The following is a 21,641-nucleotide window of genomic DNA, read 5'->3' as shown; positions in this document are numbered from 1 at the left end:
GAAGTCCGTTAATCTTGGATTTATGGGAAGTTTAAACAGTGAAGCTCTCACTGTTTACACAGTAGATAGAGGAGTATCTATTAAAGGAAATAAACCACTGCACATCAAAATCTAAAACAGCCACTGAGGGATTTTTTTGAAACAACTGTGCTTTAAAAAAGTCAGGTCCTTTAATTTGCAAGCAGCAGGGACATGGCATAGTGGAGTTTTGCTCTTGATGCAAGTGGAGATCCACTTCTGTCCCTACCGGCTTTTTGTGGGGGAGAGTGTTACTTCAGTCAGTGTGTCCTGAATGTCACTGTAGCTAAACTGAAGTTATTCCTTCATAATTTCATCATATTGTTTGGATTTATAATAGTGGAAAATCCTGTAGTTTGTGTACACTCTGGGGGCCTTCTTTGCTGACTTCTTTTCTTAGATACATGAAACTAACTTTTCTTCGGGTTTTTAAAGACTTGGTGCTCAGTTAAGTGTGATATAGATGGCTGTACACATACAAATTGTTGATTTTCATGGTTTATCATTGTGTCTGGGCTTCAAGTTAAAAATATTTTATTTTTTTTTTTTTCCTTTGACATATATGAAAATTTGAGCTGAGGTTGCGTCCTCATCAGTAATAAAAGTGTAGAATGTCAATAGAGGCCTCCATTGACCTATGTAACTGCGTTGTCTTAAAAAATGCAGGTGAAACCCAAGTAATGAAATACTGACTATGGTGTGCTGTCTGCTTTCATTTCACTGTGTAAGAGAATAGGTAACTTAAATGGGAAGAAAAAAAATCCTGCAAAACTGGGAAGATCCAGGAACTCAGCATTGTTCATCTTGCCCAAGTATAATGTGTAGAAGAAACTATTGATTCAAGCTTACACTTGCATTCTTTATAACACTTAGAAGTTCCTTCTGTCTTGTTGCCAGCTCTTTTCTCTTAATTAGTTCTCTGTGTGTATAATTTCTTTCTCCTTTTTTTTGTCGCCTTGTTACACTGTCCTTGTCTTGTTTGGGATTTGAAATCTAAGCAGGTAATTGGGCAACAGGCGTCTCCAAATTCACTTAACAGTGACTGACTTCTCCTCTAGCCCCTATTTCCCATCTCTGATATAAATTAACGATGCAATAGCGTGCAAAGGAAGATAAAGACTGCGGAGCGTGGGAGTCTATGTGGGTGCTTTCCCTTTCCATCTCTGGTACAGATTGTCTGTATGAATCTGGGAAATGGTCCTAGTGTTCATTCTTCTCGTATTCAAATATCGGTGATAATACTTGAGGGAGATTGGCATTCCTGTAAAGGTACTAAAACTAGAGGTTATATTAGATGGGCTTGAGAAAGTCAGGGTGTGATCTAGAGGTGCAGAGTTATTTCATCTCATTTAGTGAAATAGTGAAGTTAGATGGAAAATTTAGCCACGGGGTATCTGAAGGTGGGTACTGAAAACGTGTGTCTGCTTTTGAAACAGTTCAGCTACCGGTATTAGTTGTCATATGAAGACATTGAAAAATGGTGTGCACACATTTGTAAATAAACGTAGGATAGTTATGAGAGGCATTCTTTATAGATGGCTATCCTTAAAAGTTCTTGCGTAAGTAACTGGGGATAGTTACTACCCTTCCACACCTGGGAGTGAACTGAGAGGCAACCAAAGAAATTACTAGCTTTGCATCCTTTGCCTTTTTGCTCACAGGCATAAAGCTTGGTTTAATTCAATGCCAAGGAGATAATAGTTACCCTTTTTCAAAAAGTGCTCCCTTCATTATCATTTGTACAAACTGTGAGTGGTATGAGATGCACCTCACATCATGTCACTTTAAAGAATTATGAATTCTACCTGGATAATGGTTTCAAACAGATTAAAAGTGCGTTTCAGGTTTTAACTCTTGCAAACTGTAGCACAGCAGTGACAAGGAGCTCAAATCTCGGAGAGGCTGACTTTGGGCAGTATGTGATTTGTCAGTGATTCTACTAGAATGAAGTGAGGAAGAACAATTTTGATCTTTCGATCCAGGTGCCAAATACATGAACACTTACCATATTTCTGTTAAGCGCGTCGGTACTCTGTTAAACTGAAATTAGAAAAGTGAAGTTTTAAAACTATTTTTTCTGTGTTTGTGCTGAATTATATCGGAGTTACAGTGCATCCAGATGGATTACTGCTGTTCAGTAAGTCTTTTAGAAAGTATATGAATACTATGATCAACCTGTTCGCCGAGATCTTTCATACAAGTTTGTTATAATTAAATCAGTACCCAAAGCACACTTCAGTTTTGCTAACCAGTAATGCCTGATCAGAAGGCCATGGAGAACAACACAGAGTACATGGGTGGTCCCTTCGAAGAGAGGCTGATCTCCTCATTTGGGTCTATCCAAAGACTCGGCGACTGTAAATTGTTTAATCTGTTTGGAGAGCACAAAAGCTATTCAATTATGTTAATCAGCGGTTCTGCATCATCACAGAGTGGAGCTGTGCTTTTCTTGTTCTGTTGGAAAATATTGTCCATAAATCCGTCGTAAAGGTTTCATTTTCAAATAATTTGTTTTATTTGTACAAGCCCTAGTCATAGATCAGGATCCTCTTACGATAGGTGGTCCCCAAACAAACTCCCGAGAGTCTTAACAGTAAGACAGCTGGCAGTAGATGGACACAAGCAGACTAACCGGGGACCACACGGGAGAGCAATGAGGGGAATACTTGCCACCAAGAAAAAAAGCCCCCCAAACTCCAAACAAGTCAAACAACTGGAAAAGCAACCCAGGTCTCAGCACATCAGCATTGTGGAAAAGAAAGTTTGAAGGTGGACAAATCCCTCTTGTAAATGACTACAAAATGCGCTATATTGTGTGTGTATTTATATATAAAAAAACCAGTCTTTTCTGTATGTTTCACCCATCCTTCATTTGATTGTTGCTGTGCTGTAGAAGAACTACCTTGGTCTTTCCTGGGTGTTTATGTCACTTCAGTACAACTGGTGCTTGCACAGCAAATGACCCCATAGCAGTGATGGTTCACTGCTCTTGTTGGCTCTTTGCTCTTCTTGACCTACTCTTGTTTCTCCTGTCTACTCAGAAAGCAGCTCCTTGCATCAAATCTACCTGAGATGCATCAAGATAACTTTCCCCTTACCTTTTAAAACCCTTTACGGTTGGTGGTTTTGGTGTTGTTTTTCCACCCCCCTCCTCGTTCTTGTTCGTTGTGGCCATTCATTTTCCTCCTGTTTTGCCTTACTGGTTGGTATCCAGCCCAAAGGATACATGCATGCAAATCTGTCTTCTTTGCTCAAACTCTTATTTTTCAAGGAGATAACCTCTTTCCTTGTTGTGTGGTGAGTATCTTCTGGTGTCTGCGTCTCTCCACTGTGCCTGTCTTTGTAGACTTTGAGTCCTCCTTAATCTGGAGTTGGACTTAATGATGGGTGCTCAAAAAAAACCTCACCCAGCAAACCAGCCCGTCAGTAAAAGTTGAAAATGATTTAAGATTGCCAGCGGCTGGGCAAGAAGGGGAGAGGTAAGGGCACTAAGGTAAGGACTTCTCTCCCCAGGTCCACTGAAAGTGGGAGAGCACATCACCTACATCGGTGGCAGCCGCTCTGCTTTTGGCAAACTTCTCGTGCTGGTGCTGTAGCCTGCTCTGTAGACTGGGGGGATGCTTGGAAGCAGGATTGGTCCTGCTGGGTTTGCAGCCGTGGGCAGGAGGGGAGGTTTTTGGGTGGCTGCGTCAGCTGTGTCACGTGGAGGAGAGGGCAGTGCAGCAGCAGCGAGAGCAGGAAAGGGAAAATTCGATGCCGTCTGGTCGGCAAACAGATTTAAAAAAAAAAAAGGCGGAAAAAGACAGTGTTAACAGTTTAATGGCAGCTGAGAGGTTTTTGCAGAAGTCTGGAAAGTTTATGACGTTGTTGATAATAGCATGCAAATCCTCATGCTTAACAAAGCTTTAGTAGGCTATCAAGTGACATTAGCTACTGACACAGTGCTTAACTCTTATGCCATATAACATGTATAGCTGAACAAGAAATGTGAAAAGTAGTCTTCTCCAAGTCACGTGTTTGGCTGAAAATGTCATCAAAGAGGTTAAATACTTGCCTTTTTTTTTTTTTTTTTTTTTTTTTTGCTGTGCATTACTGCGTGTGTAAGGGTATCTGCAGGCAAGACTGACTTGCCCAGGACTGGTTCCATGGCCAAGGCGTTTCTGTGATGTGCTGTAGTGATCTGGTCCCTGTGGTTCTGTGGTGCTGGAGCTCCCGGCAACCTGCGAGGCAGCCTCTGCATGGCCGCGCTTCAAAGCTTGCTCCATCCCCTTGGATTCACACAGCAGCTGGGGCACTGAAATTGAATCCCACTATGTTGGAAGTAAAAAAATTCGGTTGTGGACTGTTTTTAGAGAAAACATCATGGACAAAGAATTTCCTCAAGGAGCCCTGGGCAGGATTTGGTACTTACTTCTGTGCGTCTTTGAGGGAGGGAGTGGGCAGGAGAGGGGACGCAGCATCGGGTGTGCAAGGGCCAGCGTGTATTTCAGGGATCACTTATGTTTTCACTGATGGTAACAGACAGCTTTGTTTTTCAGATGCATGATTTGAAAACGGGGCAAAAAATTCCTAAAATTATTCAGATATTTTCAGAGGTAAAACTTGTTCTGGGGTAGGTGGTGGCTCTGCTGCATTTTACCTCCATTTTTCTGTGCCGTTCAGTTGTCTTATGTGTGTGTGTAATTTCAGGGGGAATTAGAAACTTGGAAAAGTTCAAAGTCGAACTTTTCCAGAACATGACCTCCACCGTCTCAGTCATGAGCGGGCTCTGGCAGATAGATATCTTATTTGGCAATTACTTCTGCTCAGCAGTAACAAACGTAGCAAGGTACTAAAGAGCTTTTAATGCTCACTTTGAATAAGTTGATAAAATGTGATGGAAAGAAGCCAGAGGAAATGAATCAAGTGCAGTTTGTTAAAGGTACTGCAGCAAATCATGGTAGTTTGAGGGTTGCCCATCAGCCTTGTTCTCCTCTCTTCTACTCAAAAGTACCCCTGCCACACTGCAGAGAACTGGAAATACTTCATGGTGCGTATTCTCTATGTAGTCTCCACCAATCTTCATCTTCCTGTTACGTTGAGTTTTTGCCAGCATTCTCTGAAGGCTTCATGTTGTCAGTGAGGATCAGTCGGAGCCAAGTGCCCTGGTCACTCCTGTGCAGACTGCAGGGAGGTGTGTTGGTGGTAGCAGATGTCCCTCACAGTGCTCTGTGCTTGTATGCATCAGAAAAGATGTTAAGTGTCAAGCATGCTTCGCCAAGAAACTATCGAACCTCTTTGCTTTTTACTTAATTTTGACTTGAAGGACAGGCCTTAGATGTAAATATTAAAGATCCTTCCACTAGCAGTCCTTGAGTTGTGTCTGCATCCCCCTCTTTGTCCCCCAAGGAATTGAAATCCTAAGTGTTTTGTGCAAATCATGTTTTCTCTAGGTTGTTCTCTTCCAAGTGCCAAGTAGTTCTGTCGCCTTGCAGACTGTGAGGGTGAGAGTCGTTTCCCCTAAGTTCAGTCACTGCCGTTAGGCATCTGGTTTAGCTTGATTGCCTAGATGTCTTCTATCAGTGGTGGTAGACAGAGAGATCTCCAAAGGGTGTCTCCTCCCACCAGTCACAGAAATGGATCATAAAAGAGAGATTGCTGTCTGGAGGTGGTTGTCTTTTTCCTTGACTACAGAGGGAGCCTTGGACCGTTAGCTTTAGTTAAAAGTGTTAGGGTGGCTTAACGTTAGGAGAGCTGAAATCCAGCCTTAGTTTATAGCACAAGTTGAGTAGTTGAGGTAGGCTTTTTTCCTGCATTATCCTCCTCTTGGTTGAGGAAGATAATGCAGAAAATGTTGAATAAAAAAAAAAAAAAAACAAAAACAAAACGAGGGAGTGCTGTAGTTGTGGTGTTTGATGTATCCCTGCAACAAGGCCTGAGTAAAGGATGAAAGTTTCTTGAAAATTCAATTTGCATAATATGCAAGGGATGGTTATTAAATCAGTCAGGTACTGAGGTAGTAGCGTGTGAACATGCATGTGTCTTCCCTTTAGTCAATCTTTTCTTTCCTTTTGCTCTGAATTCCTGTCCTCCTGTTCCATGATTTAGTGGAGTTACTCAACAAAATACTTACTTTTTTTCCTTCTTTTTTCTCTGAATTTCTTCCCCGCTCCTTCTGATCCATCTCTTTCTAAATTAGGTTTATTCCCTCACGTTTTCTCTTCACCCACCTGTAAGTGTATTCAGTCTTGACTGGGAAAGGGACATGAAATAGTCTTCCTCTCCTCCCGCTGAAAAGTTTATCTGGCAAGTTCATGAATTTCCTTTATTCCCAAGAGCAGCTCATAAAGGATAGATTTCTTCTCCCATGTGCAGTGAATGTGTGGTGATTGCCAGATCATTGTTCTTCTAAATAGCTTATTTTTCTCTGTGGATGGACCCTCCCCCCCCGTCAACTATTTTTAGATCACTGATTAAGTGATAAATTAAGTTTGTGTTCAGGCTTCCATGAAGTACCCAGTAAGGTAATCTAGTACCAGTTGGTCAGTGGGTTTGTTATTCTGGGCAGAGCACCAGCAAACTCATGCCCTGAAGCTCAGATGAAAAATGTAACTGAGTTTTTCTCGGGAGTCTGGGGGAAAACCCTAGCCCATCCCTTCCTCCGTGCAATGTCTCCAGCTGGGCTGTTTGAGGTGGCGAGGAGGAGATAGATCACTATGCTGCAGTGATTGGATCAGTATACGTGATCCAGTTTTCACCATTTTTCCGTGGTGCCTGGGGACAGGACAAGAGGTAATGGGCACAAACTTGAACACAGGAAGTTCCATCTAAACATGAGGAGGAACTTCTTTCCTTTGAGGGTGGCAGAGCACTGGAACAGGCTGCCCAGAGAGGTGGTGGAGTCTCCGTCTCTGGAGACATTCAAAACCCACGTGGACACGTTACTGTGCAACCTCCTCTAGGTGACCCTGCTCTGGCAGCGGGGTTGGACTAGATGATCTCCAGAGGTCCCTTCCAACCCCTGCCATTCTGTGATACATAGTTCATGTGTCCAGAAGCAGGGCTGTTTTGGTGCAGGGGTTTTGGGGGATCTAAGCGCGCAGCTGTAGGAGGAAGCAAGCCAACAGGCTCCGCTGAGCCTGACATTGCTGGATCCTCTCGCACAGAGCTCTGTGTCCAACAGTGGAGAAATGAGACCTCTGGAGATCCGTTGTCATCTCCCCCAAGCTCCGTCAAGGCGTGAGGTATGTGTTTGGTGCTTCTCAAAGCACGTGTAGATTTTGGTATGTAGCCTTGGCCAGGCTGGCCAGCCTGACTTGCTGCCTCCCCGAGGAGCTCCCTTCTCTCTCCTGAGCACTCTCGCTCGTTGCAGCTTGTTGCCTCCCAGCTGCTGCTTCTGCATCTTTCTTCCCTCCTGTGAAAGGCTTGTAAACCTTGCTGCTGATTTCTCTCCTTTCCTAGGAGGTTGATGTATCTCCAGTGGAGTCTCTGTGCCCTTGGAAGAAGTGTTACTTGCTAGAAGTGGCTTCCAGGTGTTACTTGGAAGAAGTGGCTACTAGCTCTGCATTCAGTGGTCCAGTTGCAATGTCAGGCTGGGATTGTATCACCGGCATCGTTTACACCACTGAGCCCTTTCAGCAGGCTATGGGTATGACTGGTGTGAAATGACTCCTTAGTGGGCAGTTCCCAGCACCTTTGCAGTATTGAATTGCTGGTATCCCCATGTGTGCCTTCCTTTAGTAATAGCTTCTAGGTGATGGACAAAGCTTGCTTCACCTTAGTCTTGTAGTGATCCGGCGCTGCTCTGACAGCTCACGTGGCCAGTGACACCCGAGCAGTTCTGTTGCATTCTGGGCTGTGGTCATCCTGGCTCTGGGTAGCACACGTCTGCAAATAACCTACCAAATGAACTGCTTCTGAAATTTCCACCTACACTGGTGTGGGCTGTCAGCTTGGGATTAGTTTCATTTTTTTGGAAGTATCCACAGAAAAGGTAAAACCTGTGGAAGTGTTTGCAGGAGTCAGTTAGCAGCTACGCAGCAGACTGCTCTCACAGGGTAGTCCTAAAGCATGAGGGTAAGTAATGGCTCTTCTGTTAAAAGTAGAAATATCTCCTTAGGAGCCCCTTCTTGCAAAGGTTTATACCTGTAAGCACAAGTTGAGGTTGTTGCTCTGTGCAGTTGGGTTTCTCTCTCTGCTGTGTGCATGGCAGACACTTTAAAATACTACAAAAGGATTTCTTCCCACAAGTTCTTCCAGGTATGTTGGGGATGTACTGAGTCTAAGGGCTCCGTCTGCTTTTCATTCATGCATTGGTCTACCTCTCTACACTTTGCAGTTCTGCACTTGAGGATCTTCCTATTGCTTTTCTGGTGACCTGTCTACTGAGTTTTCCTTGTCATGTGGCAACCTGTCTGCTTTATATGGTTTATTTTTGTCGGGGATCTGCAAATGGTTCATCTGGGGTAGAAAAGACCCCTTTGTTGTGGCCTTCACCAGACAACAGCAGCAGATATGGAACATGGCCCAGATCCCAGCTGGTCAGGCCCTGATGTGGTCAGCTTCCATGTATGTGGCACTCCACTAGTCTTCTGCAGACCGATGGCTTCCACCACAGTTCCAGCTCAGCAATGACCCAGACTCTTATCCGTGTCTTACGATGGTTACTAGCTCTGTCACGATCACATGTAGTCCTTCAGTATGAGACAGGATGTCAGAAACAATTTTTGCTAGTGTGGGGGCAAGGACCTCTGGGCTGCTTGTGGTCAAGTTGTTATTGGTTGATATGCCCAGTCTGTATGGAAGAAGAAAGTGACATCCACAGTCGTCTTAGTCCTGCTTGTTTTTTAAGATGAAAATAATTTAGGGTCCTTTTTGGTAGGAAGGAGTATGCAGCCATGAGATAGGTGACCAAGACACCCTGCCATACTGCTGTGATGATGACTTTCTAGCATAAACGTCACAGCTGCTTTTCAGTCTAGTTCCACAGCCAGTTCCTTCCTACTTCCTGGTTTCTCCTGATGGATCTAGGATTCTCTTGGCTTCTTGGTCTTTCTTTCAGTGGTGCATTCCTCAGCCCATCACCCTGAGGAGCTCCTGCATTCTCTTATAGTCCTCTCCCAAATGCCTTGATTCCCTCTAAAAGGAGGTTTTTGAAGGCTAAATGATTAAAAACTTGGAATACTGTTACCACTTAAGGGACACAGGCAGAAAGCTCCTACCCAGATGAGTTATATTCCCTCTCAGTGGCGGCAGGAAAGCTTCAGAGAGTAAGCACCTAAAGATGAGACAGGAGATGGGAATTAGTGATGGGATTGGTCTCCAGACCTGTCCAAGTCCAATAAATATGTTCCGCTTCTTCTCTGTAGTAAAATTGCTACCTTTGTGTGATGTATGCTGGATTTTGGTCTGCCATCTGTATGTAACAAATAACTCTATCTTAAAAATGAACAAAGCACAAACCTTAGGAAAAAGTATTTGGAGCTGATGCTGTTTTCTCTCTCTCTCTCTCCATCACCATTCCTCATTTCAGTGTCATTCCCCCCTTTTCTTCACAAGACTTCCTTTGCAACTGCAGACCGTCAATGGCAGAAAAGTACTCTATGCTCCTGCATCGTGACAGCCCACAGACACTCAGTTCTGTCTGCTGAGGGGATAAGCTGGGAGCACGCTACCCTTGAGATGCTGCTGGTAGACGTCCCTTTTGGGGGAAGCAGGTTGGTCCTCTTAGGACCTTCCAGAAGTGCCTTTCAGAAGTGACCTCTTGTGCACAGCCTCCATACTAAGTATTTATGTGCTGTTGTACCAACAGTTTTAGGAGGGACATCATAAATAAGCAGATTTGTCTATTGAAACCACCCATGTCTCTATTTCTGGATATAAATTAGGAGTTAAAATTTCTGAAAGCCTCTTAGTAATTTTTTACTTTGACTTTGAATGAGAAATAGGCTCCAAAACCTAGCAGCTTTAGCAACAGTTCCGAAGCATCTGAAGTGGAGAGCTGATATGGGAAATGACCTGTGTGGTACTAAGATGGTTAATTTAGGTTTTTCACCTAAATTCAGTTCAAACCTTTTTGTCTTATGAAGGCTCCTCTTGTATTGTCAGCAATGACCGCTGCCAGAGCAGCGATGTTGTCCATCTGCATTGCGACCACACCTGTGCCCCAGCTGAAATCTTACACGGGTGACTCGCGTCCTTGGTAATCTGATCCTGAAAAGGTGTGGAGTGGTCATAGGCCAAAAAAGCATGTTGACTGTGCCACTTGATCCATAAACACAATTCTAGGTCACAGAATGGTAGGGGTTGGAAGGGACCTTTGGAGATCATCTCATCCAACACCCTTGCCAAAGCAGGTTGGACAGGAACGCATTCGGTGGGTTTTGAGTATCTCCAGACAAGGAGAGTCCACAGCCTCTCTGGGCAGCCTGTTCCAGTGCTCTGCCACCCTCAAAGGAAAGAAGATTTTCCTCATGTTGAGATGGAATTTCCTGTGTTCCAGTTTGTGCCCGTTGCCCCTTGTCCTGTTGCTGGGCACCACTGAAAAGAGTCTGGCCCCATCCTCTTGACACCTGCCCTTTTGTTATTTATAAACATTCATGAGATCCCCTCTCAGTGTTCTCTTCTCCAGGCTAAACAGACCCAGGTCTCTCTGCCTTTCCTCATAAGAGAGGTGCTCCAGTCCCTTGATCATCTTCGTAGCCCTCCAAGGGACTCTTTCCAGCAGTTCCTTGTCTTTCTTGAATTGGGGAGCCCAGAACTGGACACAGTACTCCAGATGCTGCCTCACCAGGGCAGAGTAGAGGGGGAGGATGACCTCCCTTGACCTGATAGCCACACTTTTGTTAATGCGCCCCAGGAGACCATTGGCCTTCTTGGCCACAAGGGCACATTGCTGCCTCGTGGTCAACTTGTCCACCATGACTCCCAGATGCCTCTCTGCAGAGCTGCTTTCCAGCAGGTCAGCCTCTAACCTGCATTGGTGCATGGGGTTATTCCTCCCTAGGTTGTTCCTCTCTGGCTCAGTGTGCACAAGTGAGGTGCTGCAGTCCCCCCAAAATGCAGCTCTGCCAGTTGGGGCAATTGGGGCAGGGATGCAGCCGTAGCAGTGTTGCACTTCAGGCTTTGTCCAGAGGCAGGGCTGTGAAGTTGTGATGCATCACAGGCGCTTGCAGTCTGTGCTGATTTGTGCATTGAGATGTAAAGCATCAATTGTAAAATATCCCCCAGTGATCTGTGGTCTTGTTGGGGCAAAGCTTACCGACGCAGATGTTCTTACGAAGAACTTACTGGTATGCATTTAAGTTTATTTAAGAAAGTTTATTTAACTTAAGTCATCTTCTTGAGTATTTTGTACTGTTTAGCAGGCTGAATGTCCATCTCCTCCAACTCCTGGGTGCATCACAGGTGCTTCGGGTGCTTCCACTCTTGCAGGCTTTTCTTAACTGTCCCATTGGATTTTGGTGTGCCCCATAGCTCTTTACATCTCTCTTGATAGTCTGCCTCTACAGAGTCTCCATGCGTTGCGGCAGAATAGCAGCAGTGGGGAATTTAGGCTTGCTTGTCAGTTTTGGGGTTGGCCTCAGGTTTTCTGGAGAGGAAGGTTTTTGCTCTGAAGCAGCGTAGCGAGGTACGACAGCAGCACTGGGAGTGTTCCGGTAGCTCATTGCCTCACTATACGCTTGCTTGTGTTTGGAAGGTTATCTCTGTAGTCATAACTTTGAGGTTTTCTTTTTTGACGTAGGGAAGACTGGGTTCTGCAGAACCAGATGATACTCGTGAAGGTATCCTACTTGCCAGGCGTGGGCAGATGTGTGGATTTTTCAGAGAAATTTTTTTCTTTTTTTTTCGTCCGTCCCCCCCCCAGTGTAGTCAAAATGAAAGTGAACATTTGGACTTGAGGGGGAGGAAATAATAAACCCACCCGTTTCTACCCGGGAGCAGACTGCTGCTTCTGCCAACTGTCCTCTTGGAGAGAGCCAGCGCAGTCGTCAAGCCCGTCTATTTTCATCCGCTGACACAGTGCACCCAGGCAGCTGGAGGTGCAGGCACACAGCAAGCAAGCGAGGGAGGGAGGGCGGGTTTCATTTTTTCTTCCTTTGCTGCCCCGGCAGCAGAAATTTTTTTTTTTTCTTGCTGATTTGCCAGCATCACTGTTTGAACCCTGTTGTGTTTTTTTGGTAGATGGAGTAATCATAGAATCATAAAATGGTTTGGGTTGGAAGGACCTTAGAGATCATCTAGTTCCAACCTCCCTGCCCTGGGCAGGGACACCTCCCACTACACCAGGCTGCTCAAAGCCCCATCCAGCCTGGCCTCGAACACTTCAGAGTGATCTGAAGGGACTGGAAACATCTTAGCCAGAAGTGTTGAAGTGGCACCTCAGTGTTTGTTGTCCAAAGAAGCTGGTCTCAGCCTCACGTGTGCATAGCTTGGTGTCAAGCTGCCGTGATGCCGTTGTTGAACTGACCAGGTCATCATGGGTAGGTGATATGGTGACCGTCGGGGGCTGCAGGCAGGATCCTTGATTTAAACAACACAGTGGATATTTTTTTGACTGAGTAAAGGTCATAAATGCCAAGGCTGCTATTAGCTGACTCAGTCCTGCAGGAGATGATCAGAAAAGTGGTACTACCAGAAGTAGGACACACATCATTTATAATTTATCAGTATATGGGAAAACACATTTAATGTCCCGCTGTGCAATAAATATATCCGCTACAGGATCACCAAAGAGTGATAAGATGCTCTGCTTGTTTTTTAATTCACCTCTTTTCACCTAGTTAAAAAAAAAAAAAGTCGCTTTGTTCTTTATTGTTCACTTAATCAAGAGCTTTATCTTGTGTGCTTGTATCTGCAGGGTTAGAAGAGTGAACGACACATAGGATCCTGCCCTGAGGATTACATACTTGCCACCCTAGCATATTTAAAGTTGTACCGTGAACTTCATGTTGCAGGCAATTAGGGAAAACCGTTATTTCTGAAACATGAAAATATCAACTATTAGCGGCGCGCAGCCTGAAGGACCGCGCTGGCAGCCTCTCAGCTGGCTTAGGGGAGAGGCAGAGGCTGTTCTAGAGGTAGGCACAGAAGCGCTATCTCACTGCAGCGTGTAGTTAATGGAACTAGACAGAGTTGTGGTGCGACTACGTTCGGGGGTCATGACGGTGAAGGATGCCATGATTCAACCCGATGTAGCCGGGGAGCCTTGGCAGGAAGCCGCCCATGTTTATAAGAAGCCGGGTAACCACAACTGCCAGCAGCCCTGAAAGATTCCACTGTGGCTTTCATTATGAATAGCAGGCACGGCTGATGAAAACTCAGGTTAAAAAAAACATTTGAATACCGGCGGGAGTCACCGTGTGAGGGAGACATGAGTTCTCTCTCCCAATAACAATAAAAATTTCTGGTTCCGCATCTGTCACGGTGGTTGTAAGACAGAAAAGGATCAAAGAGCAAATAATGCGAAAACACCGATAGTTTATTTATTTTTTTCAATATGAAATTGATGTTGGGGAGAAGCGGGGAAAGGGGAAGGCCACCGTACTTTTGGTTTGTTTCAGTAGAAATGGAGAGGACGGGCTCCTTGCATTCTGTTGCTCACTTCATGGAGTTAAAAGACCTCTCCTATCAGTGGTTTTGTTCTGTTGCAGAAATCGAGTGGGATTTTTTTTTTGTTTTAAAATGGTTACTGAAAATGATAGGCTGCATTAGCCCGACTGTTGAAATAATGTCTCATCTTAATCATTTGAATGCCACATAAATACATCTCACTTGCAGCCTGACCTGGAATTTAGATTGAAACTCGTAAAGAAGCTCCAAGTTTTGCAGTAATTTTTATTTTGTACATGGGATGTGTTTTTCTTTCTCAAGTGAAGAGAAATCCCTGGAACTTATATACCTCAGGCAAGGTTGAATCTATCCCACTGTGTTTTCCAATGTAGGTAGATTATATTTATGTATAAAGCATCAGAAGTGAAGTTCCCAGTCTTTGGCTATGATAACAAAATGAGGCATATGAGCCAGGATTTTTGGCTGACATGTTATTGTGAAATGGTTTAAATTGCCAAAGATAAATTAAGAATTTTTGTCCAAGCTTTTCCACTGCAAATCTGTTTCTCTACCGTGATGGAGGGGTGGATTTCACTTTTAACCTGCTGTATTATTCCACATAAGAGGTGGTGTTAATCATCTTCGAAAAGAAGTTTTGGGGTTTTTTGTTGGCCGCCTATTTTTCATTCTGCCGCCTATTAATCTCTTTGCTATTCTTGGTTGTCTTTTTCTGGTGCGTTACTGTGAATGCTTAAAAGGATGCCGAACCTTTGTGGTACCGGGCTCGGTCCTGCCTGTTGTTTCTTCCATGTAAGTACCAACTTTTAGGAGATCTCTGCCATTTTATAGGGTAGACCAGTGCCCTATGCTGCTTCTGCTCTGCCTGTGGCATTGCTCCTTGCTCTGCTCGCCCCTCCTGGGGAGTCAGGAGAAAGGGCAGCCCATCCCCACTGCCCTTTGCTAACCTGCCACAAGCTCGGCTGATGAATTGCAGAAGGGCCGTGCATGAAATCAGTGCAGGAAGGAAAGCACGGGGGTCAAGGGGGGAGCACGCGTTTATAGTTTGGTTCTTACTTGGTGCTTCTTGGCATCCTGCGTCGGAGGGAGATTTGACAGAACTTAGCAGACAGTTAATTTCTGAACTTGACTGATGTTATCTTGCTTCCTCCGAGGTCAGGAAAGTGCAGACTCGAGCACGTTTTGGTCACCGCTGGGGTTGAATTACAAGCGTGACATGTGGGTTGGGCGGGTGATGAACTCTCCAGCTGGGGTGGGAGGAACAAAGAGCTCGGATCTGGCTGGTCTGCACCTTGTTTTGTAGCTGAGTAACTAGGTTAGCTCCGTCTTGTATCGTACCTCGCTCTCGCGCAGCATTTGCACGTAAGGTGCAGTTATGGGTGGTATGGATTGATGTTGACTTGGCTAAATGCAGTGGTCGCTTTCATAAAGTGTCTTGATGGGTTGAGGAGGTGATGACGGCAGTCCCTTGTCTTGTGATGTCTTTGTAGAGAACGTGGAATTCCCTTACATACGTCGTCTTATGTGGCTTTGTTTAAAAAATCTCTTGGGATCAGCATGTTTAAGAACCCCGTCCTCTTCCTCTTGGATGCCTCTGCTGTTGTGATGAGAGAAATTACTCGAGCTCACGTTAAAAGACAATTACTAGCAACACGTTTTCCTTGGGGAGCTTTGGACTTTGGACTTTGTGAGTTTGCCCAGACCTCTGTTTACTGTAGCACAGCACAAACCCCTGGTGCCTAGCTGTCCTTATGAACAGAGAGGATCACTGAGCACTGTAATTTGTGTGTTAAGAAGTGAATTTTGCAGCTGGATTGGTTTTTGTCTTTTGGGGAGTTTCTAGCTGCCTTCTTGTGTTTGTAAATTTACCAGACGGGAAGTGCCTAAAACCGTGTTGGTTTTTTTTCCTTTTTTTTTTTTTTTTTTTTTCTTTTTTCTCCCTCCCCTGTGATGCAGATCTGAAGCTGCTGGGTTGGAAAACTTTGATATTGCAGAGCAATGCAAATATGCAGGGGGCTGTGATACCATTAAATCTATTACAACAAATTAGTCTTGTAATGGAAGAATTAAAGTTCAGAGTACCGTTTTGCATTGACACCCACGCCTCCTGAAAGCCACAGGAGTCTTTTAGGTTTCTTGATTATGTGCTCCCCAGCCTTAAAGACGAGCTTTAAGAAAGCAATAGCACACGTAAAACCTAACCGCTGTAAGATATCTCGAGTTGGATGCTTAACTTCTGAGAAGCTCAGACTCCTCTGAAAATCCTGTCTGACAGCACAGGTTTTGTTTTATTTTTAATGTTGTTTTTTTTTTTTTTTTTTTTTTTTTTTTTTGTTGTCTATAGACTCCAGCAGCTGACAAAGTTGAGCTCAGAGGATTCGCAGCAGCCCGGGAGAGCCCTGTGAGGGAGGTAGGGGTGCAGGGCCTTTCTCCTCCATGCCTATCTCTGTCCAACCCCCAGCACCAGGAGCTTGGTGGAGCGTCTTGTCTGGGTGAAGAAACCTGGGTTTGTTTTCTTGTTGCTGTGGCACAAGTCAAGCAATGTGCGGTTGAATTTAAAGACCTGGTGGTGTTCGTTTGGATCGGGGGAGGTGAGAAATCGGCAGTCCTGGAGAGACAGGCAGATCCGTTTGAGAGACAGCGGGGTGTGAGTGGGTGTGGGAAATAGGTGGTGGGAAGGGACGGGCATGCCATGTGGCACAAGGGTCTCCTGCCCTGTCACGTCTCTAGACGTCCTCCGCTGAGAAGGAAGAGGTTTGCAGTCCCTGCGTGCTGCTGGTCCAACCAGGGCAGGTGACAGCTGCCTGTGAGAGCACAAGCCAGTGGTTTTTAGAAGTAGCGGATACCCACGAGAGGTTTTTCTTTTCTCCTAAGCAAAATTTGTCAGGTCCTCTGATAAACTTCCCTTTTGTCTGCTCCCACCTACCTGTCCAGAGCTTTCTGCTTTGATACTTAGCTTCAAAAGGCATTTGAGGGCTGTTTGGGTTAGGGCTCAGAGATCTAGAACTTAAAAACAGGTTGATAGACCAGAAGAGGACTTGATTTTTGGAAGGCCAAAGTGATTTTTCCTACCTGCTCTGAAGTCTGAGGGCAGAAATTTGCTGCATCTTAAAGAGTCTGCACACGGACAAGAAAGGTACAATCCATTTGCCAAATCAAAGAGCAGGTGGCGGGAAGACTGAAATACCAGTAAGGAAAGCTCTGGGATGTGAGTGTCGTGATGTGAGAGAGTTCACGTGAAATGTGATTTTTAAGGTGGGGGGCAGGAACCAAACAATCTTTGAGGGTGTTTTGGTGCTGATAGTGACAGCCATACTGGAAAAGAGGAATTCAGTTCTGGACACTAAGTTACCTTTTGCCTCTTCCTATGCTTCAAAATTGGGCAGAAAGCTGTAATCTTTGTTTTAAGCATGGAAAATCTGGTGCTGAATGGTAGGAGCTTCCTTCTGGAAACGACCGCAAGAGAATTAGTGTGGCAATGCTTGTATGACCCTGCGGTTAAGACCGTCCGATTTAACACCCTCTCATGAACCATATTTCCCACTTTCCTTTTTGTCTTCTGTTCTGAAGACAGGGAGATTAAACTTAATATTACTTGGTGACCATAAACATCTCCTCTCTAAGTGTTTTGATCTGTGGTAGGATAGCCAATTAACATTTGTGTTACTTTTAAATTACCCGCATTGCCTGAAAGATGAAATGAAGCCTAAGTGACCCCCGAAGACGGTGCTGGTGGTTGTTATCAAATGCGTTGCAGTTGTGTCTTCCTGTTTGGGGCTGTTTCCCACGTTTGAACGTGGCGGGGTTGCAGCAAGAGACTTCTCCAACTTTTTTGTTGGTTCACAGATCCTGAAGAGTGGGAATTTTGGGCTATTTTGGGAATGGCAAGAACACGGGAGGGAGGCAGAGCATTCCTTGTGCAGTAAGTGGAAAACAGTTTAGAAGCTCTGAGCTATGTTTCCAGATACTTGAGTTGTGATTGCCTTAAAAATACTACTGAAAAAATAAGGGGAACTGCTTTTCTGGTGAGAGATGGTAGAAATGAAAGGAGCGTGTTAGGAGACTGTACCATACAACCTTTGAAAAAGCTGGATATCCCTGAATACATTAATTTTTCCTGGCCTTTTAGAAAACTGAAGATGCGTATAGTCTGTGTTAATTTTTATACAGCAAGACATCTTGAGCTTGTATTGAGCTTGTAATGAGCTGTATTTCTCCTCTTTTCTTCTCCGTTTTGACTTTTCTCGGTTTCTTGCCACAGACCATCTATTTCCTTAATGATGCTCAGACTCTTCTAGATCTTGCTGCTCCATCCCTCTTCCCTGAGGTCATTCTCAAATCATCCATGTTCTCATGACTAAGGATAAACAAATGTGCAGATGCATGTGGGGGACAAAAAGAAGAATGAAATAACTCCAAATCCCCCAAGCACTGTGGTGCGCATGTGTTTTTTTCCCAGGAAAGATTTGAGAGAGACTAAGCGTAAGATGACAGATGTTAGTTATGTTTCTTTATGTCCTTTTGGAAGATACTCAGATACTACGGAGCAAAGGACCTGAATTAATTCCATTTGTTTAAATATCCTCATACCTTCTACATTTTGTTTTCTTTATGGTTGGCGGATTTGAGATTGTTTTATAATTGCGTGGTCTTTTTTCCTGCTTGGGGCAAGCAGTTTAAATATACTAATAATTCACGTAACCCTTCCTGGGATTCACATGTTTTTCTTATCTAGGAACATACATGCAAAAAAAAAAAAGCATCAGAAGGTTATAAGAAAGTGGCTTTCCTCTTAGTACATTGGTCTCTGCAGTTGTGGAACTCTCTATAAAATAATCACCTAAAATTTCTGTGGCAAAGATCTGGCTTCTTAATGCCAAAGGATTTACTGAATTTAGTTGTTGCCTAGTCTTTGTCAAGACGGTGGCATTTGTTTTGATTTCAAAGCAGCTCAGTTTTCAGCTGGAAGAAGTCTGAAGGTGTATTTTTGGTTCAGGACAAGAAGCTGGAAGGCTAGTGATGGATTCTTCCTTCTGCGGCAGGCTTCCTGTAGGAAGCTACTGAACTGCTCAGCTCTTTTACATCTCACTGTGTGCTTCAGTTGTTTGAAATGTTAATGCTCTGGAAATGATTGCTTTGGAAATTAATTCAATTTTGAGATTGTTGCATGAAGGTGGTCTCATGCAGACTTCATACTTTTTTATTTACATATATATATAAAAATATATAATATAATGTATATTTAGATGATATATAAAAACCAATATATATATATATTACTATTTCAGCAATGGAGGGTACTATCCAGAAGAGAAGGATTTTTAATTTTTAAAATGAAAAAACAACCTTATGAGAACAGCTTACAACTCGCTCTTGATACTTGTTATGCCTTGGCTTTTGGAATTCAACATACATTAGTTGTGGTTCTTTTTATTCTTGGTCATTATTGAGGGACACGATACATGCTTCAGGGCAGGGAGGTGATGAATAAGAGCCGGTGAGGCAGGAGCAAGTCTGAAGTCTTGTTTTTTAAAGCTTCTCGTGGATTATAAGTAATTTTGGTCAGGACATTCCAAATACTCCATTTTGTTCTGCCTAATGGACAAAATAAAATGAGTTAAAGCAAAGAGCATCTTCAGACTATCAAGGTATAAGCTTCTGTAGTTAAATTCACAAAATAATAACACTTCATGGTGGTATTCGATGCTTGTGCAAGGGCTACCTACCTGCAGTGACCTGACCCAAACTTTTCCTTTTGGGGCTAGTCCTTTTACCAGCCACACCTGGAAGAGTGTTATGAGATTTGTGCTCAGCTCTAGACACCTCTCTTCCCCCTCCTTTGACAGTCAGAGAAGCCTTGGGTGATGGCTTCAGATGGGCTGCTGCCCAAAGCTACCACTGATCAGATGCCTGCGTTTTTCATCAGAGGATGTCCATGAAGTCTAGCAGTGTCCTCCACACATGTTCCCAGGACACCTACTGTTACTTCCCAGGTGCAAAGCTGGCAAATTCTTCAGCTTCAGTACTTCAGTCTTTGAGGCCCTTTCCCATGATTTTGTAATTATTTGTAAACATACTTAAGTGTTCAGCCTGCATGGAAAAGAGGGGAAGGTGGTTCAAAGAAGCAGCAGGAGCCAAGGAGAGTAAAGGGAACCATAAAATATCTAACAAGTACTGATTTGGTAACACGAGCAAAACATATGTCTCATGCAGCATGATCTTATTTTAAAATGCATTCGAAGCAGTCGCAGAATCTTGAAACTACCAGGTATAGACTTGTCTCACCTAACTATGTGTCGAAGGCTACGTCTACATGAGCAGGTGATCTGGAGCAGCAGAAGTACGTGGAAAGGGTGACAGCAGTTGTTATTGCGGACCCTTACAGCCCCATTGGAGGTTGGGGTGCGTTTTGGGTGCAGCTGGAGAGGGGTTTCTGGTTTAGCTTAGTCCAAAAGCAACCTAGTTTGTGTGTACCATGTCTCCTCTGGGGACCAGGAGGAGCTGATAGCCCAAGCCAATGTGCTGGTACAGAGGTGGCTTCCATGTTGCAAGGTGTCTCCAGAGAGGGACACATTGGCAGTGGCAGTTCAGCTCTTGTGTCTCTCTTCATTTGACTATATTTGAAACTTAGGGCCAACAAACTCCTAATTAGGGTAGTTTGGCATTTAGAGCTTTATGTGGAGTAAAGCTCAACCTAACTGCCTGAAAAGCAGCTCATAACAGAAGGAACAACTTCTTTACCTTGAGGGTGGCAGAGCACTGGAACAGGCTGCCCAGAGAGGTGGTGGAGTCTTCTTCTCTGGAGACATTCAGAACCCGCCTGGACGCGTTCCTGTGCAACCTGCTCTGGGTGACCCTGCTCTGGCAGGGGGTTGGACTAGATGATCTCTGAAGGTCCCTTTCAACCCCTGCCATTCTGTGGTTCTGTGAAGGGTAGTAGAAAATTGCTTTTTTTGCCACAGAGTTTGTGGTCCTGTGTTATAATTCTCTGTTCTCAGTTACTGCTTCAATGAAAGTTTTGTTGCACACCAAATTTTCTGAAGTTTAGAGGAGACCCAAATTCACAGAAAAATGCTCCCCCGCTTTTCAGGAAGGGAAGAGGTCTCATTTATTTACTTGCTCTGCACTTGTTTTGTGGAGTGGTTGTCTCTTTATCTGGCGTTCTCATTCGGCCTGGTTATTCCTCAGGGCACAACGATGAATCATTCATCTCTGCAAGGGGTGAGACACTTTTTTTTTTTTTTTTTTTTTTTTAATGAATAATATTGTGGTAGAACTTGCACTTTTATTTTTATTTTTCCTTGGGAATTGCTGCTGCTTAGAAAATCAACCAAATAGGACACAGCTACATAAAAGACGAATCGCCCCTCGCCGTGTACTGGAGGATGTCGCTGTGGGAGTCGCAGTGCAATGTGCCACACGGATGCTGTCCATTTAGGATGTAACCGTGTAGAGGACCATTGCCTCAGGTCCCCTCGCTTGGAGGGTTTGTCCCTTTGACACCGGGAGGGTCACTTAATTTCCTCTCTTAATTTTCCCGTAGCCTATAAGCAAGATATGTTACTTTATAGTGAATCACAAATAGATAATTAGGGTTTTAGATGTGTTTTATAATTTGTATATCTGTTGATTGCGTCACGATTACTCGGTCTCCTTTTTTTTGCCAGTCTGATAAATGAACCGTGGAATTGTATAATTGTGGGTTTACACCATAATTCGTGTGTTATTTGTGCCTCTGGACCAAAGGGCCAGGGAAAGACAATAACAACAGTTTATGAAGGGCTTGAAATAATTTGACTTAAGTCAAACATCAAACAGTTAACACTGAAAGGATACGGGAATAGGAATATATTCTAGTTTTTTAGTTGCATAAGCTTGCAACATAGCTAGTTGCCTTAAAATTCAGTTGCCTGATAAATGCAAATTACTATTTTTCTGTGCTACGTGCGTGTTTGGGTTTGGTTTTTTTTTAGTGTGAAAGCGATTGACTGCCAAAGTGGACTAATGGCTTTGACATCTGCAAGTCTTAGTTCAGATCAAAAGTGAAATAAGCCATACGTGTTCAGAGCGGACAT

General features: G+C 44.1%; 1 protein-coding gene across 10 annotated transcripts in view; it reads left to right on the top strand.

The window, feature by feature from the left end:
* KLF12 (KLF transcription factor 12) overlaps positions 1 to 21,641 on the top strand; it is a 254,133-nt gene that overhangs the window by 21,796 nt on the left and 210,696 nt on the right. For 7 of the 10 annotated variants that reach the window (XM_063335567.1, XM_063335560.1, XM_063335626.1 and 4 more), the window contains one exon: positions 15,911 to 15,976. The exons of 2 other annotated variants lie outside the window; for them this stretch is intronic. The gene's annotated coding sequence lies outside the window, so the exon portion shown is untranslated. Of the gene's footprint in view, positions 1 to 15,910; positions 15,977 to 16,135; positions 16,158 to 21,641 lie in introns of those variants that run through there. One more of the 10 variants, XM_063335594.1, reaches the window with a different exon arrangement.

The sequence above is a fragment of the Chroicocephalus ridibundus genome, chromosome 1, assembly GCF_963924245.1.
Source record: "Chroicocephalus ridibundus chromosome 1, bChrRid1.1, whole genome shotgun sequence".
In the NCBI taxonomy this organism is placed as follows: Eukaryota; Metazoa; Chordata; class Aves; order Charadriiformes; family Laridae; genus Chroicocephalus; species Chroicocephalus ridibundus.
This window is presented reverse-complemented; position numbering and strand designations above follow the sequence as displayed.